Consider the following 18,734-nt stretch of genomic DNA (forward strand, 5'->3'; position numbering starts at 1 on the left):
TAACAAGGCTCAATAGCCGTTTCATGTATCCATTTGTCTATTTCATTTTAAACAGAATTTAAAATCTCACATGTTGCAGATAACGCATAATTAGCTCGAAGATTGAACTGTTGGAAAATAATACGAGTTTTAAAAGCAGATCCTGTTAAAAGTCTGTTACAGTGAGAGACTTCAGATCTCCGATTTGTATACTCTCTTCGTTATAAGAAGTTGAAAAATAGGTGAAATGTGTCTATTTTTAAAAGTCGTAGAAATTCTCAGGTTAGTTTTTGGCAGAATCAGTAAATAAAGCATTCAGCCCATTAGATCCTGTGAAAGTCACTACCCATGTGCAACCTGTCAGTGTCAGCGTTTGTAAACTAACCAGTGTGCTTTTCACGGGATCTCTGTGGGCTGCCTTCCAGCTCACCGGCTGGAATTATCAGGAGAAAACCAAGACCAGCTGGGCCTTGGGAGCTCATACTGAGGGTTTGCTGGAGAGAGGTTCTGTGATGGTTAAGAGCCCACCTGGGGAATATCCTCTCTCTCCATTGACTAGGTGGTGGAGTGTTGTTGCCTCTTAAGCATAGTAGGGGTCAAGCAAGGCTGGAGAGTTCTCAGACCCTCTCTGACACCCCCTCCTGGAGCTGCCACTGAGACTTCCAAGACCCAGTGCACATTGGGGTTCCTCTGGAGTTTGTCAGTTGCATAATCCCATTTTCTGGGGCACAAGCCCAGTGATGAGCATTTCTTAGCAGCACCTGCCTGTTACCAGGTGTGGACTTTCCTAGAAGGAAGTTAAACTGCTATTTACCTTTGGATATGGAAGGGCTTTCTAATCTACATTAGCCAATTTATACTGTATTTTATTTTTTGAGACAGCTCACTCTGTTGCTCTGGGTAGAGTGCCATGGCATCATCATAACTCACAGCAACCTCAAACTCTTGGGCTCAAGAGATCCTTTTGCCTCAGCCTCCTGAGTATCTGGGACTACAGGCACCTGCCACAAGGCACCTGCCTTGCTAGCTTTTCTATTTTTAGTAGAGACAGGGCCTTGCTCTTGCTCAGGCTCATTCCAACCCCTAAGCTCAGGCTGTTCTACCACCTCAGCCTCCCAGAGTGCTAGGATTACAGGTGTGAGCCACTGCACCTGGCCAGTGTTAGCCAACTTTTATTCAAAAGTAGCCTAGAGAGAGGTGGTGGATCCTAAGTCAGGGTCTCGTCTAATGACACTCCATCATTTTATAGTTAAGGGTACCACGCTTACAGAGGAAAGATGCTTTGCTCAAGGTCACAGAGCTAGTGAGCCCCAGGGCAGAAACTGTACCTCATTCTGCTCACCCTACAGCCAGTTTCCTTTTTCCTACATAGCTATAATTTTATCATTGTTTTGTGTTCTGTATTCCTTTTATCTTCAGTAATCAATTTGTTCTGTGATTGAAATTATCACTGAGATAACTTTTTAATGCAAGAATATAACAAAATAAGTCAATTTCAGTAGCTCATATCTTTAGGGGTAAAGTGGAGAGGGTCACCCTGAGCGCCATTACACTATGGCTAATGCATTAGGAGTAAGCGGCAGAAAACCAACTATAGTAAGGCAAAAAATAGTTGTGACATAACTGGACGGTCATGGAGCAGTGGCTTCAGGCACAATGTGATCCAGGAGACCTGCTCTCTGGACTCTTCTCTTCTGCATTGTCTTCATTCTCTAGTGAAATCTACATCCTCCCACTGTAAGTCCAAAAGAGTCAGTGGGCCTCTCTCAGCAGTCTCAGGAGTTCCCAAGGTTGTGTACTCTTAGTTCTAATGGACTCTTGGGATTCACATACATATTCCTAAGCTAATAGCTGTGGCCAGAGGATGGAACATTGTGGCTAGGCCAGGATTTTACCCTCAGCTGGCGTGAAATCATGAAGATGATTCCAAAAATAGAAGGCATTGACTCACTGTGGCAAACCCCAAAAGATCCCCTTTAGCATCAAGGCCCCATAGCTGGATGACATTTATGGCATGCTACCTAACTCCAAAACCTCAGTTTTTTCAGCTGTGGAATGAAGAAGATCATGGTATTGTCTTCATGTTATAGTATCCTAAGCTTTGGATGTAGTCAGGTTCAATACATTTCAGCAATTAGCAGAAGCTAAGAAACCAGTGGGCTGGATCTCGTGATGCCCTGGCACTACTTGCCCTGTGGATAAAGTCCTGACTCCTTAATTAGCCTGCAAGGAGCTAAGTCTCCAGCCTTTTCTTGCTCCTCAAGCCCTGCCTGTCTCCCTGGAGGTCAGTGGCCAGCCCAGGGTGCTGTTGCACAGGCGGCCCACCTCCAATGCTGCTCTCCCACCTCCCTCTTCCCACCACTTACCTGCCTTCCTCAATGGGTGCCGGCTTCTGTTGTCACTGAGAGCCCTGTACCTCTACCAGTGTGGTGTTTAGCATACTGCTGGTCCCTCCCAGCAGACTAGATGAGGGCAGAGACCGTGTTATGCACTGAGATGGCCACTCTGCCTGGCTCACAGCAAGTGTCCCAGAGATGTTTGTTGCATAAAAGGAGTTGAACTGAAAGCAGACAGGCAGGGCGTCTGGTAGGTAATGGCCTGGTTGGCCCTGAGGGTTTGGTGACCTAGTGGATGGAGAAGCTTCACTCTGTCCTGTAACGGGGGTCAACCCAAAATTGAGGCCACTGCCTTGCGAGGCATCCTGACATCTAGGGAGAGAGACCTGGGGGTATGAGAAGCCTCCCCAGGCTCTATCCTCACTATTAGAAACCCCCAAAGGCCTTCCTTGCCTTTGTTTTGCTGACTGCACGGACCCTCAATGTTTCTTGTGTGTAGTTTTGTAGACGATGTTATGGTTTTGTAATAAATTCTTACTTTGAAAGGATGAGCTGGTTCTTGATTCAAAAAAGCAGATTTTAATCCACAAATGGAACTTTCCTGAAGGTACATATTTACTCTCTGTGTTAGAGCTTTAGAGAAGCTCAGGGTAAAAATTTCCCTAACTTCACATTTAAGAAAATTTGCTTTTGGAGGAGAAGGGAAAATGTAAAAGAAATACAAATTTGGAAATAGTATAATAGGAACTGGACCCATCCTTTGCCCAGTGCCCCAAGCCTCACTCCCTCCCCTAAAGAGGAGCAGGCAGGCTCCTCTTCCTCTCTCCTGATGGGGCAGCAGCCTGCAGGGAGGGTCTTGGCACTGGTGAAGTATTTAATATAATTCTTTCTAGTCAAGTTCAGTTTTGACTATTCATAGGCTAGAACCCAAGAAATGTTTCCTTGCTGTAAATGCTTTAGGTGAGCTGAAGAATTGGACCCCAGCTGCACATGTGTGCCAGGCATCTGAGAAATGAGGATCAGGCTACTGGGCTCATTGGGCTCAGCTTGCAAACCACCTTCCCTCTGTTTCTGCCCCTGAATCTTCTTTCATGGAGCTGGTTTCTCTCTTATTGGAGTATTTCCCACGTGTTTGCTAAAGGGAAATCACCACCAAGACATCTGCAAATTCTCTGTGCTTTGAAGTATTCACAGGAAACTCAGCAAAGAGAAATCCAGAGTTACTTTGAGTTACTTTGGGTGGGTGGATATATTGTTTGTTTGGTTTGGTTTTACAGCAGCTGGTGGTGAAGCTCAAACCCCATGTGCTGGCACCACCGGAAATTAAAATGCCTTCCTTCTTCTCCTCTTACCTGAGACAAGAGCTTTTAAAATTTTATTTTGTAATTCAAAGGCACAAAAGATAGCAACACACATAGAAGAAAGTGTTGTGTTTTCCCTTGTTCAATTGAAAATTTAGATCTGTGTATGCTTTTAAAGTATAACTGTTGTTTCTAAATTTATAATGCTTTCAATATATGTAGCATTTAAGAGTTTACAAAGTGCTTGTGTATGTTAGCTCATGTCATCTTTTTCTTTTTTTTTTTTGAGACAGAGTCTCACTGTGTCTCCTCCGTAGCGTGCTGTGGCATCACAGCTCACAGCAACCTCTAATTCTTGGTCTTAAGCAATTCTCTTGCCTCAGCCTCCCAAGTAGCTAGGACTACAGGCAACCTCCACAACACCCAGTTATTTTTTGTTGCAGTTGTCATTATTGTTTAGCTGGCCTGGGCCGGGTTTGAACCCACCAGCCTTAGTGTATGTGGCTAGCACCATAACCACTGTGCTATGGGTGCTGAGCCTCATGTCATCATTCTAACAAGTCAAAGCAGTTAGCCGGTTAGCACTGCTTTGCCGGTGAGTTGCCTGACAGAAAAGAAAAGTGCCTGCCCAGCATCACTCGCTGCCACTTGGGAGTGGCAGGCCACAGCCCTCTCTGATTCCAGAGGGAGTGCTTTCCAGCTCATAGACATTCCTTTCAATTTACTGTGGGAAGTGGCCCTATATTTACTGTGGAGCTATTTCCCCTCCACACTGCCCTTACATTCTTACATTGTGGACTAATCTTCCTTTCTTGCAGGTGGAGGGCAATGTTTATGGCTCTGCAAGACAAAATAGAAATAAGAAATTAATAATTGTAATGGGATTGATGATGACATTTATCAAGCGTGGACTGTGCCAGACTCTAAGCTACATGCATTAACTTGCTTAATCCTCATAGGAACCTTCCTTATCCTGTGAGGTGAAATGACTTGTCCAAGATGACTTAGCAAGAAAGCAGTGAGCTCAGGATTCAAATACAGACAGTCTGACCCCAGGCTCTTTCTCTTAACCACTTTCTATGTATTTGTTGAGCATCTACTCAATGCCACATCCTTTTTCCATGCTATCTCACCGAATCATCACCATCTCAGTTTTACATATGAGGAAACAGAGGCCCAGAGTGCATAACTGATCTGGCCAAAGTCACAGGATATGGAAGTGTTGGAGCCGAGATCTGAACCAGGCTGTCTGTTGCCCAGCTCTATTCTTGGACCCTCTTGCTCCATGTCATACCAAAATGTGCCATTTACACTGCAATACATAAAACTTACAAAAAAGCCCAGTAGAGGTTGGATTCCAGAGACGATGGGAACCAAGAGAGGAGGGCTTGGAAAAGAGAGTCCAAGCAGCTACTTAGAATCCTGCCCTGAGGCCAGGCACATTGGCTCACACGTATAATCCTAGCACTCTGGGAGCCCAGACAGGTGGATTGCTTGAGCTCAGGAGTTCAATCCAGACCAGCCTGAGCAAGGGTGAGACTCCATCTGTACTAAAAATATAGGAAAAATTAGCCAGGTATTATGGTAGGCTCCTGTAGTCCCAGCTACTCAGGAGGCTGAGGAAAGAATATCTCTTGGCTGAAAAGTTTGAGATTGCTGTAAGCTATAATCAAACCACAGCACTCAACACAGGGCAACACAGTGAGACTGTCTCAGAAAAACAAAAACACCCTACCCCAAACAGCCAGGGCACACCTACTCTATTCCACACCTCACTGAGGTGTCTTCTGCATGTGACAGATGGGGAAACTGAAGCTCAGAGGGGATAAATGACTTAAACAAAGTAGGATGTCTGAGAGATGACACCAAGATCTGAAGGCTAGTGCTTTCTACTAGGGTACTGGCCTAAGCAATGTGTACTTTGGATAATGATATACTTGGAAACTGAGGGAACAGGGATCCTCAGTTTCCATTTCTAGGCCACCCCGTTTTACTACAGTCTTTTAAACCTCACTTGTTCCTCTCTCTCCTCCAGAAACTTAGAGAAACTGCCACCCACCTTCTTCACAGGCATTTTGCAAAGATTAATTGGATAATTTCGGAATAGTTCTTTGAGCTGCTTGAAGAAAAAGTGCCATCTAGAAGAACAAAGTAAAATAACAATAATAATTATTATATTTAAATGTATTTATGAGAATCTCTGTGGGGGCAATTAAGAGGAGACCAGCTTGTACTTGTGGAGAATTCACAAGGTGATGAAATGCCCGTATCCCTGCCGTCCCCCAAGGTTCCATTGGATTGCTGGTGGAGTGACAGCACTGGGACACTGGAGCTGAAGTCCAGGCGTGAGAGGTACACACTTCAGAGCTGGCACCTTCCTTCTTCTGTACAAAAATAACCCATCTGCCCTGTGTCAGGCCTCCAGGAGACGCACCTGTCATGGCCCCAAACTGGTTACCATGAAGTGCTCACACAGCTCTTTCCAAAGTACATCTCCTTGTCATCTGCAAGAGACAACTTAGTTCTTGGGCATCAGTGTCTATCCTATAATTAATTACTGCCCATTTACCACAGGGACAGAAAATTCCCACCGCCTCAGCTGGGTGCCTGGAAGGACTTCTTTCACATCTGTTGATAGAACCTGTGTTTGTATTTAGCGGTGGGCCTGGCAGATAATGAGGTTTTGATGCCACGGAGCTATTTAGGCGAGTTTATTCTGGGCTCTAAGGATCCCTCGGCTGCTAACATCTGGTCTATTCAGATGTCGCACTCTCTCCATTCAGAGGGCCCCGGTTTGGTGGGCAAGATGTTTTCTCTTACAATTGACTTGCCTTTGATCTTCAAGACGGGCTTTCCCGCTTAAACACCTGGCTGCGCTTAGCTCTGTGGCAATTCCACACTCCTGCACACCGTTTCTTTCTCTGCCTGCTTGCTTTTTTTTCGGCTCCACTTTTTATACACAGATGGCCATCATGCTGTGTGCAACTGCACCCGCAGCCTGCTCATCATCTGAGAACAGATTTCTCCTCCCTCCAGCCGATCCAACACGATAACCTCTTAGGCAAACACTCGGGTACCTTCCCATCTCTTACAACTTCATTTTCTGCTCACACCACCCTCACCAACTCCCACCCACAGAGGGTGAGCAGAGGCTGGGCCACCTAGAGCTTTTCAAATAGCAATGTGTATACAGATTGCCTGGGTGTCTGATTAAAATACAGACCCTGATCCTTAAGACCAGAGTGGGACTTAGATTATGACTTCTTTTTTATTTATTTATTTTTTTGAGACAGAGTCTCACTTTGTCACCCTTGGTAGAGTTCTGTAGTGTCATAGTTCATAGCAACTTTAAACTCATGATCAAGCAATCCTCTTGCTTTAGCCTCCCTAATAGCTGGGACTATAGGCACCCGCCACAATGCCTGGCTAGTTTTTCTATTTTTATTAGAGATGGGGTCTTGCTCTTGCTCAGGCTAATCTCCAGCTCCTGAGCTCAAGCAATCCATCCACCTTGGCCTCCCAGAGTGCTGGGATTACAGGTGTGAGCCCCTGTGCCTGGCCAAGATGATGACTTCTGACAGGCTCCCAGGCTATGCGAAAGCTGTTGGTCTATGAACTATGTGGCAAGTAGCAAAGTCCTAGATTACTTTTGAAATAGCCTCTCCCTCCCACCCCATAATGCTCCTTCCTCTTCCGCATTCCATTAAGAAAACTTAACTGCCTATGTTCAATTTTCATAGATGCATCCTCCTGCCCCCAGGGACCACTTCATACTCAAGTACTAGCAGCTGGTAGAGAAGCAGGACATGGGATCAGAAGACTGTGTCTCAGGAAGAAGGGCATAGGATCTGTGTTGCGACCACATAGACCACAGGAGAATCACAGGTCTCATTAGTGAAGTTCTATTGTTTTTAATATACCTTGGCAGTATTCTACCTTGATACAAGTTTTCAAGCAAATAATGTTGTTGGCAATATGAAATTAGGTATTAAATTTTCTCACACCTTTTCTCCCCTAGCCCCGCTCTGAGTTCAGAGGTACCACTCACTGCTCATTCAGAGTACCCAAACATGAGAATGGCATCATGTCAACTTATAGTCAAAAAGAATAGCTGGGCCCCTGCCAAACTCACTCCATCGTTCTATAATAATGGTATTGATAATATTGCTTAACCTGGTCTAGCCTGGCTTTCCCCATATATACCAGGGGAAAACTATGATGATCACTCATGTAATAGACTTTATAGACTGCACCTCTGTGCCTATGACAGCCCTGTGAAGCTAGCGAGTATAGCAGCTGAGATGACATGGGTACCAGTCAATGAGACCATACCAGCCCTTGCCACCAGACAGGCCCTAGATAGCGTTTTTCAACCTTTTATATCTCATGGTACACTTGAACCTAGTGAAACTTCTATGTTGATTTCTTTTTAAAGTAAAAAAAGAATATACTTGCTGTGCTTTGAACATGTTTTGAAAATAATAAATGATCTTTAAAATTGTTCACCGCACGGCTAAGATTCTCTCATAGCACACCAAAGTGCCATCGCACACCAGGTGAAAATCACTGATCTAGTGACTTCTTTGTGCTCGAGTCTTCAAGCTCCTGGATTGTGGGGTGGCTCCCAGGGAGGGGCTGGTTCAGCCAGGACTATGGGAGGATGTGTGTCCCCAGGACACAACTGCTCCTACCCTCCTGATATGAAAGGATTTCAATATTTTAACTGGTCCATCTCCACTTGGCTGATGAAAATACTGAGGCTTAGATTAAGCAAATTTTCCAAGACTGTGCAACTGGTGAGTGGTGGAACTTGAGTGAGTCTTTCTCTGAGCAGCCCTACTCAACACCACACCAGCAAATGCATGTGTAAGTGCATGACACAGTATGGGGTGTGTATCTTCAGTAAACCTCAACTTCCTCGTCCTTCCTCTACACTTGATTCCTGCATGTGTCTCCCCTAAGTTCAGTGCTGCCCGCATCTTGGGGGCTGGGCAGGATGGATTTGACCTCCTCTTTACCCAGCAGGGTCTTGCTGGTACTGTGACTCACGGTTTCCAGTTCTCCCAGCTGCACCGTGGTACATGAGAGTTTTCTAGCTACAGGTTGGTGAAGTGTTCCAGGGCAGGATGTTTACATCCCCTAGAGGAACGGGCGAGGAATCAAGCCAGCCCTTGCTTGGCAACCCCTGGCTGTTCTTTCCAGCCCAAGGCGCCCTGCCAAACCAACTCAGGAGAGGAAAACATAACAAGTGCTGATGTGCTTCCATTTTACACAGAACATAATAAAAGTTTTCAGGATGATTTATTTTCCTAAACAAGAAAATACAATGGACCCCATCCATTATTCAACATGCTAATGATAACCTTTACTCTCTTGTCAAGGATGATCTAAGGTGTGCTCAATTGAAGCACAAAGAATGAGCAGAGAACACACACACACTCATAATCCCACAACACTCCATGCCATGACAGTGGGAAAATAAATTGCGGTGCAAGGGGATTTAAAACTCAGAGGAAAGATGTGTTTACACATTTGCAATGTTCTGGACATCATAAAAACAGGGCCTTTTAAATTTTAGGTGATTGACTTGACATGACCCCATAGAAAGTGAATATTGATAACTCAATGCATGCTTTATTGTAATTTGTAGAAAATTTATTTCTTTCAGCTGACATTATTCAAACCACATGGAGCAGAGGGCCTAGAATTGTATCAACTCCTAAGTTCTTTATACCTGGCTCACTTAGCACCTTATGCTTCCTGGGAGTCAGATCCCTGGAATACCAGTGTTCCTGACAGTTTACTTAACCAGGAAAATGTAAAAGTTTATTTTGATTCCAAGCAAGTTTGATAGCATGGCAAAATACTCAGTTTCTGATGAGTGAAGCTTTTTTCCCAAGGGGAGAGTAAATGCTAATTAAAGTTATTAATTTCCCCCAAGTTTGGGGATACCATACATGTTCAAATGGATATCAGTAAAAATTAAATCAGTATAAATAGCCTATTTTAGAATCAACACCACAACTCAGGAATGTTACAAGTTCATTTCTAAATTTTCCTTTTAAGCCTTTTCGGGTAGCTTGTGGACAAAATGAATGAATGTGTTAATAGAGTCTGCAGAGAGCAGTTCAGAGCTAGGCAGCTGTCTCCTGTCCATGCCTCCAGGAGACTGTTAAAGAAATTTTTAAAAATATTTAAAAGCACAGGATTTTTTTATTCCTTTAAATTGTTTTTTATCTATGAAAATGTAAACATCCCTAAAAAATTATAATGGCCTTAGCCATTCTCAAAAATTTTTCTTTATCTTAATTTTTCTTTATCTTAATTTTTCAAATTATGAGTATGACAGAACTTAGCATTTCTCAATTATGAATCAGAACACAACAAACACCTTAAGAGCATTTGGGATTAGAAGGGCTGGGTGACCCCCGGACCTCTTTCAACCAGGTTATTGTTCCACGGTAAACTGGATAAAGGTATCTAGTTGTTGAAGCAACCCCGGTGTAAAGTACTTGGTATAGTAGCTACAGCACAAAAATCCTTCAATAAATATTGCCACCCACCCCCAGAAAAAATCCAAAAAGTCTAAAATACATGTCAAAGTTAAAAAAATAAGAAGGGGAACCTGAGGAAACTTCTTCAAACAACACTTAAGTTATATACTTAGTACTAATAAAAGAAGGTCTGTTTTTATTCTTTCATCCTTTCAGTAAATGTTGAGTCCCCATCATATGCAAGGCACTAGGAACAATTTCCTTCTCCTGCAAAGCAGGGGACACTTAGCTCTGCAAGCAGTCTTCTCAACTCTCAAGGTTTTTTCAGCAGGAAAAAATGTCCAGGAGTAAATGCTATTAAAATGAACAAGATATAAAATTATCCCCCACGGTTTCATTGTAGAGAATTCCAAAAGATCGTTCTAAGACTCTGCCCTTCTTTTTGAAGGGGCTTCTAAAATTCTTTAGGCTTCACTCCACCATTCCCTATTTGCAAAACCATGTTCAGGATTATTCTAAATGATTCCAAGACTTTCCACAACTATGTCTATTTCAAGTCTGTTCTCGGAAGATGGAACTCCACAGAAGGCGGTTCACATGATTTTTAGTCCGAATCTATAAATAATTGGTGGATCCATTTTAGCCCCCAAAACTCCCATCTGGTTCTCTGTTCACACAAGACACTAGGCCGAAAGCTTGGAAGGATAGTAATCCTGCGATGCAGGAACATTGTAGGGTAATTGTGATCATAGTAGATGCTCCTCGCTTCTGGTTTTTTGAGGACTGTAACTTGGGCTTTCTCAAGGTGATTGGCACCAGATCAGTGGGCTGGATGAGGTGAGGGAGGGGTCACTCCTAAGTGGGCAATTATGTCCTCTTCCCCATTCAGCTACCCTTCTTGTTTCCAGGCATTAAAATGCTCATGGTTCAGGACCAAGAGGATCTGACCTCCTTCCTGCTCCTCTTGCAGACTTTTTATAATCCCTGCATGTGAAAGGAACAGAAGAACACAGCTTGTTTGGGGGATCCCAGATGGAGTTTGCAGAATGGATATTAGAAAAATCATCTCTTTTGACTGGTAGACTGAGAAATTTAAATTGGAATAGCAATGAAAAAGCATACACATGTATGTGTGTGGAGGGGGGTGAGGCTACCCAGGATGTCAGTTTTGCATCTGCACAGAGTCGTTTGTGGAGCCGATCTGCACTTTAAGAATGCCTAATGGGTACAGTCAGTTCAGACTCAGCTGAATGTGTTCTTCTAATTCAAGGGGGGAAAACAACAACAGACACACAAACACACACACTGCACAAAAAGATGGGGGAAATGTGGGCACCAAGCACGCCCCTGCAGATTTGGGGCTGACAGTTGAAGAGACAAGAACATTTTAAGTGCAGGGACTGAAGCAAGAACAGCCCCCAAACGGGAGAGAAGAGAAAGGTCAGCAAAGGTAAGTTTCTGAGCAAAGCAGAGGTGGGGGAAGGGAGGAAAGGGGGACCGAGAGGAAAGAATGAAGAAAGCGGAACCCAAGTAAACAAAACCTGCCATGACTTATTAAGACTGTTAATTTGAGCTTGTGAGCCATACCATTATGGAAAACAGAGCGGTTAAAAAGGAAAGCATTTCAATTATGACAGGGCAGGAAGAACTCAAGAAATATTTGACATTCAAAAGCCTTTTTTTAAACTGCTTTTGTTCCAAAGTTCTCATTTTGCATCTAGTTAAATGCATATTAATTTCTTTCCCTTCGTAATGAAGCGCTGTGTGTTCTGTATCTGTATGAAGAGGGGAGGGGAGTCCATACGTGGAAGGCTGAAGGATGCCCTCCCTCCTTTGCTCCCTCAGCTCAAACTTTTCATTCTGATCCTATAGGAATGATGAGGCATTAAACGGGGCAATGTGGGAAGGGGATGGATGTGAACAAAAGACTTCTTGAATGTGAGAGTTAGCAGTCGATCCCTGTGCTAGCTATTGGACTGTTTTGTCGGGAGAGAGGATGGGGCATTCACTTTAATAAAACCCTCACTAACACCCCAGATCTTCCCAGATCCCTGTCTCATGAACTCATTTCATTTGCCCAGAACTCCCCCCCGCCTCCCCTCAACAAACCTGGAATTGAAATCATCTTTTTCCTGTGCATTCCTGAGAGTGACTGGCGGTGCAGCCACAGAACTGGCAAGTCCTGATGAAGGAATTAAATTCAGGCCCATTCACGATGCACGTTAACTTTGTGGGTGGAAAGAAACCTGGAGGAGAAAGAGGAAACAAGCCTTAAAGCCTCCAGAAATTGGCAGGCAGACTTCCGGAATGAGGCTTCTCCAAGGAATCTTCTCCTAGAATTAAACCTGGGACTGAAATACATTTGCAAATGATCGGGCTTAAAAGTGGGGTTGGGTTTCCTTGTGTCATGCTGATATGGGTCCTTCGAGTTTTGTGGGTTTTTTGAGATGTGGAGGGAGAAATGCACAATGAGAAGGCAGAGCTGGAAATTCTGGGCCACAAACCATTTACTTAGAACAGACTTTCCCTCTGATATTCTTCCCAAATACGTCATGGCATTCACAGAGAACGCTGCTTCTGAAATGTCGGATTATGCAGTAATAGTCACTGAATGAGAACATAAATGTCTTGAAAAAAATTAATCAGTTGTCTTCAAGGTCTGTGTGGCTGCTCAGATACCCTCTGTGGTGTTTGACCTTTAGCAGGCACTGAAACAGCTTTCTTACTTACAGACCACCGTTTTGACGTTTATCTGGTGTGATTAATGAAAGATGATTTTTAAAATCTATATGTTTCTTTAAAAAGCAGAAGAGACAGCCCTGAGTTTTTAAAAATGGTGGCCATAAACTACCATAAGATGGCACTGTAACATAAATTATGGGAAGAGTCAGCTATCTGGTATAGGGACTGAGAGGATTAACAGTATGTCACCAGGTTTGCAGGTGAGCACACAGGAATTATTCTCACAGAGAAACATTAACTAGGAAACGTGTTAAGAGCATGTTATATGCGAACCAGACTTTAATCAGTGAGAAGCTATCCAGGAATTCAATGCAGACAGGCCTTTTTGCATTTCAGAGAAAACATTCCAATATAACCTGAAAGAAAAGGTTTTTACAAAATAATAAAAAGAGAAAATCAGCCCCAGACAGCAAGTGCAGAAATGGAAAGGTGTTTTCCACTCTTGGTTCCGTTTCAGGCATATAATAACTAAGGACAGAATGAAAGCCCGGTTGAACCCTCTCCCCTTCTTCCTTGCTTTCCCGTCATCACACAAGGTAATGTAGGGATTCTCAGTAAAGTGGCCAGCTCTGCAGGGCCTGGTGTGGAGTCTGAATGCTAGCACATTTATCCTCTTGTTTGTCACAAAGCGAGCGTTGCCTTTTACAGATGGGCACTGGGGAATAAAAAGTACTTGGGGATACTGATGCAGCGGGACTTTTTTTTTTTTTCCATGCTGTCTTTGAGAAGGGCTCAGTCGGAGTTGCCTCTGCCAACGTGGCCCCAGCGTAGTGGCAATTCCTTAGAGATTAAAGAGGAAAAAGAGAGAAAAACCTCATCTAAATTACTCTGTAGGGGCTCCATAGCTTCAGGTGCAGCTGAAAACAACAGACTCACCAGTGTGCTTTCTGGCTTCATAGAAAAGCTTTTTTTTTTTTTTTTTTTTTAAATCGGTTTCTTGGAGATCTCAGGCTATTGTGATACCAAGTGGGTCCTCTCTTTGGCTTGGCACAGAATCAGGTACATGCTTTTCATGTAAGCTGGTATCCAGGCGCTGTTCAGTACTGTGTGCCCAGGGGAGAGGTGCAGGCTGCTGTCGGCACATCCAGGAGATGGCTTTCTGGAATGCTTAGTGTTGCTGCAAACAGCAGGACTGCACTTGGCTAAGAGGGGGCCATTGGGGAGCCTGCCTTCCTGTGGTAGCATCAGGCTCCTTTTCTTACTGATTTTTCTCCCCACTGCCCTGGTACAGAAAATAGATGGACCATCAGGTAACTGAAAAACTGGGCAAAATCCAATCAGAAATCCAGTCAGGGGATGTTGTTGTCTAGGAAGCTCATGCATGGTAATGTATTCTTGGAAGCCCGCAGAGCCTGACGTCTAGCTGACACAAAAACCAGTGGGTTATGTCTTGCATGGGTTAAGCCTCCGTTTAGGGGAATATAGTCTAGGCTAGTGTCTTGGGCAAACCACACACCAGAGGGTCTGGAGCGGAAATGGAGTAATGACCTGTCTTCCTCCGGGGAAGTGGACAGGAGGATGATTACAGCTTCTCACCTCCTCTTGTGAGCACAGAGGGATAGAGACATGTGCTTCTCAGCACCTAAGGAACATTAAATGTTTGTCTGGGGATGGGGAAAAGAGAAGTGATTTGCCTCTTAAAAGACTTGTGTCCTCTGCTTTCTGTTGGCAAAAACGCTGTTGTGAAATCACTCGCAGGTTTTGTTCCTCCAACTGCTTGCTTAGTTGAGAATACTAAGGACCTGCCTCCACTGGAGCTTATTGTCTTCATAAATGTTATTTTGAAAATACTGTTTTAGGCGCAGTGGCTCACACTTGTGATCCCAGCACTCAGGGAGGCCAAGGCAGGTGGATTGCCTGAGCTCAGGAGTTCAAGACCAGCCTGAGCAAGAGCAAGACTCCACATCTACTAAAAATTGAAAACTAGCCATGCGTGGTGGTGGATGCCTGTCGTTCCAGCTACGTGGGAGGCTGAGGCAAGAGGATCTCTTGAGTCTAAGAAATTGAGGTTGCTGTGAGCTAGGCTGATGCCACCATGGGCAACTGAGTAAGATTCTGTCTCAAAAAAAAAAAAAAGAGAGAGAGACAGAAATACTATTTTAGACCTTTCCCCAATAGGGAATATTTTTTTTTCTCAGTTGGAGAAAGTTATATCCTAGTTCATAAATGCATGAAAGTTCATATTTACAGATCCTAATTCCTTACCTGAAATCCTTGGGGCCAGAAATTTAAAATTTGGGGGATTTATGACACATAGACCATGTATTATGTACCCCATAGCTGACACATTAATAATATTTCTGCAGTACAATAGGGGAATATTCACACTAAGTGGGTTAAGTAAACTATATAAAGAGTCCGACATCAGCGCAGGTCTTCCCAACATTGAATTAATTTAAAAACATAAAAGTTTGTGCCTGTGAATTTCCAGGCTAACCTTTGGCCAGGCACAGTGGCTCACACCTGGAATCCTAGCACTCTGGGAGGCAAGGAGGGAGGATTGCTTGACTTCAGGAGTTTGAGACCAGCTTTAACAAAAGTGAGACCCTGTCTCTACTAAAAATAGAAAAATTAACTGGGCCTTGTGGTGAGCACCTGTAGAACCAGCTACTTGGGAGGATTGCTTGAGCCCAAGACTTTGAGGTTGCTGTGAGCTATGATGATACCACAGCACTCTACCCAGGGTGACAGAGTGAGACTCTGTCTCAAGAAAAAATATAAGAAAGAACAATTAGCCAGGCATAATGGTGGGTCCTTACAAGTTCCAGCTACTTGGGAGGCTGAAGCAGAAGGATTGCCTGAGCCCAGGAGTTCAAGGTTTCAGTAAACTATGATGAGGCCACTGCATACCAGCTTGGGTGATAGAGTGGGACTCCATCTCCAAAACAAACGAACAAAACCTAAACCTTATCCTATTATATCTTCAGTCTTATCAACCATGATTTCCATTCTGCACCCTATAGGTTTGATAAACTTAGACAACAGATTGAAACCACCTCATATCTTCTAAAAGGAAATATGTTCTTCCTTCTTCATCTAAATTGAAGGCTTGCTTGAAGTCCCAGAGGCTGAGATACACTTGCTATAGTTTGACCAATATGGGTAATATCAAGCAATGTAGATTTTTTCCTATCATCTTCATTTGGACTTCTAGAATGTAGCCAATGAGATTGATCTGAGGCAAATTATTGCTAACTGAAAACTTTCCCCAATACCCCACTGTGACAACTTGAAATATAGTCAGCACTGGCAATTTTTGACAGTCTCTACGGAGACTGAAAAAAGAAAAAAATATATATATATTTAAAACCTCTTTACTGCATTAATTATTTCCTGAGAAAATGTTATAAAGCTGTGTGTTTGGCTTAATAAACTTGTGTGGCTGAGAGTCTCCATTTGATGATATGACATACTCCAAGCCATGACAGCAGAAAAAGTCAAGTTTACATTTTTTTACTAATAGTGAACATCCACATTGTTTAGTAGGGTCATGATAACTTACAAAGAGCTTTAAAATGGGACACATGATTGAAAATGTTTTTACATCAAATATATGGTTCATTCAAAAACCCTGAGGCAATTGAAATGATTCCGTCTTTTGGAAAACATTTCTGCCTTGCAGATTTGCAGTGGAATTTGTTACAAAATGCTTTTGGTGCATCGTGTGTGACATGTTCGTTTTCTTCATTGGCTATCATTAGTGATACAAATCCCTGTGTTTTGCAAACACATTCAGAAACAGAAATTTTAGCATTTATTTTGGTCTGTTAAGTCTTTTCACAATACAATAGCATTGAAAATGATTTTTTCTATCATTACTGAAAACAGGTAGAGCCTCATGTATTCCAAGGAAATTTGTATCTGGAGGTGGGCAGTGACTCAACATAGCACCAGGTTAAGAAAGTATTTTGTGGAATCTATCCTAAATATATTTTTCCACTGTTAAAAAAAAAAAAAAAGAACATGTAGAAATGATAGTCCCTTACCTTCCTCTTCTGACTTCATCAGAAAGTTCCAAACCCAATGATGAAATTTCGGGGAGAAGGTACATTAAATTTTCTATGCACATTTTGAGTTGGATTACTAGCCTTTTAAACTGATGAGGTTTTCCTTTTTTTCAAAGTAGGCAAGTGTATCTTTGCTTTCAAAGTTCAAATTTCAACTCAAGTAACTGAAAATTCTCTCTTGCCTTCCAGAAAATGTTTGGTCTCTAGGCTTATTACTAATGGGGGAAACTTTAGCACCACAGGCCAGCCACGGTGAGCTGGGAAGGTGTGATGACTCAGAGAAGGCACTAATGATTTTACTGGGAACAGGTTTTACTTCTCATGGAAGCCCCAAAACTGGAGTATGTGAAGACTTACCTGACTTGTACCTCTCTACTCTGAGGTTTGCAGATTCTACCTATGCTGAAGAGGCCATTTCAGTTGAACTTACAGGCGGTAGCGTGGTTCTAGTGGATAATAACCTCTGGTTAGTTACAGATGTAATGGAAGGCAAATGATCAAAGGATGCTGTGTTACTAAGTCCACAGCTCAGGCTTCTGGAATCTTCCCATGTCAAGTACATATCCCCAAATTACTTGTGGCTGCATGGCTAGAGAAGCTGATTCCAGTGTCATCACCCAAAGAGCAATTCCACCCCCATCTCCCATGTCCTGACTATGCATTGCCCACATAGGTAAGGCACAGGGTTGCTGCCCACATACGACCATCTTGAGATGGTCAAGATGTAGCACTTGAAGATCATTCTGTATAGAAAACATTCAAATCTCTCTCAGAACCTCATCTTGGTAGCCACACTTTTACCTCCTTGCATGATCACATTGCTCTTCAAATGCCCCTCAAGTAATTTGAATAGAGGTTGGCAATTTTGAAACACTTTGAATGCCTATCTTTCTCCCTCCCTTCCTCCCCCCCCCTTTATTTATTTATTTATTTATTTGAGACAATCTAACTGTTGCCCTGGGTAGCATGCTATAGCATCGTAGCTCACATCAACTTCAAATTCTTGGGCTCAAGTGATCCCCTTGCCTCAGCCTCCCCCGTAGCTGAGACTACAGGTGCCCACCACAATAACCAGTTAGTTTTCCATTTTTAGTAGAGATGGGGTTTTGCCCTTGCTCAGGCTGGTGTCGAACTCCTGAATTCAATTAATCCACCCACCTGGGTCTCCTAGAGTGCCCAGATTATAGTTGTGAGCCATTGTGCCCAGTGGAATGCCTGGTTTTAGACAGAAACTCTTCGCCTATTTTCTGAGCTGATCTGGGGGCATCACTCTTATCCTATTTAAATAACAGTGTGGTATCAAGTGGCACTGGATTTTGGCACAATCATTAGCCAAAGAGATCAGGAATCAAAATTATTTCTGAAAAGTGCAAAGGAAGTGCCTGTGTATTTTAGAATTGGTTCAGGCATTTTTCCCCCCAAGAAAGAGAGCTATTTATTTTAAAGGCTTGTACTCCTTAAGTCTTGTTTAATGAATGGCTGTCCCTTCAAGCTAGAGAGCGGAAAGTTTCCTTTCCCAGCTGGACAGATGTTTATTGAAGCATTACTGTGTGCCAAGCACTGCGTCTGGGCTGCACAGCCTGAGAATCACGTACTCAGTTTCATCACTGGGAATGGTACGATCACTGTGCCACATTATATCTCTAGTTCTCATGTCTCCCTCCAACTCTAGAATTCATACACCCACCTGGCTTTCAGTTTCTTCATTTGGATGTCTGGTACCCATCTTAAACTTACAATAGAAACAGAAGGTGAAAAAGAAGTTACCAGGAGTGGAAGGAGGAAGGGAAGAGGGAATTAGTGTTTAATCGGGACAGAATTTCTGTTTGGGATGATGAGAAAGTTCTGGAACTAGATGGTGGTGATAGTGAAAAC

At 43.3% G+C, this 18,734-nt stretch overlaps 1 non-coding gene across 1 annotated transcript; it reads left to right on the forward strand.

Annotated features, from left to right (window-relative positions):
* Nucleotides 1-15,986: 15,986 nt before the first annotated feature.
* LOC111723765 lies at nt 15,987-16,127 on the forward strand. Its single transcript, XR_002772235.1, has one exon. It is a non-coding gene; the product is annotated as a U4 spliceosomal RNA (small nuclear RNA).
* The last annotated feature ends 2,607 nt before the right edge of the window (nt 16,128-18,734 follow it).

The sequence above is a fragment of the Otolemur garnettii genome, unplaced genomic scaffold (genome assembly GCF_000181295.1).
Source record: "Otolemur garnettii isolate 467f Iridium unplaced genomic scaffold, OtoGar3 scaffold00015, whole genome shotgun sequence".
NCBI lineage: Eukaryota > Metazoa > Chordata > Mammalia > Primates > Galagidae > Otolemur > Otolemur garnettii.